The sequence below is a fragment of the Penaeus monodon genome, chromosome 34, assembly GCF_015228065.2.
Source record: "Penaeus monodon isolate SGIC_2016 chromosome 34, NSTDA_Pmon_1, whole genome shotgun sequence".
Taxonomy (NCBI): Eukaryota; Metazoa; Arthropoda; class Malacostraca; order Decapoda; family Penaeidae; genus Penaeus; species Penaeus monodon.
This window is the reverse complement of record NC_051419.1, coordinates 21,096,024-21,096,712: the sequence shown is the minus strand read 5'-3', so window position 1 is coordinate 21,096,712 and position 689 is coordinate 21,096,024.

Here is a 689-nt window from a genome sequence, read left to right as displayed (position 1 = left end):
CCACATTCTTCTCTTGAGCCTACCGCATCATCCCACGGTTTAGTACGCTTATTCATCTACGGAAATGTCATCTACGCCTACTTGGATATGGAACCAACTTTGACATAAGTCCCAAATAACAGTGGCTCCCAAACTTTTCTCTAGGAAATCCTCAGGACCCAGCCGTTATATGAATTATATAATACTATGTGATTATACTGAACAAGAACTAACTTATCTGTTTATGATGGGTGTAAAGAAATTATTCATAAGTGATACCAGTCCATCAAATTTTTTATTGAGCTGCAGTAATTTAAAGTGTTTATATTTGTCCCCCAATTTGGGACCATTCGGTTCTGTTGAGCATTCACACTTCTTTCAAAATTCACTCAAATAAAAGTATCCTGCGTTTTTTCCTTCCAATTCTCCTGACAATCGTTTGATGAACTCCATTCGTAGCACTCCCGAACCAAAGCCCTGTTATAAGAGCGTCAGTCTCATTTACTCCGTTGTTGTTTTGATTATTCAGCGACATCATCAGACAAAAAGGAGAAGTAATGATAAGATGCCACAATTAACTGCATTGTTATCAAACCGCCATCTCTTGAAAATAGTTTATAGAGTTTTTCCTTGGCATTTTCGTCGCAGAGATCTCTCTTCTGAGTGGGTTCTTGTTACGTGTTAAGGTAATATCTGTTACTGCCAGTTTA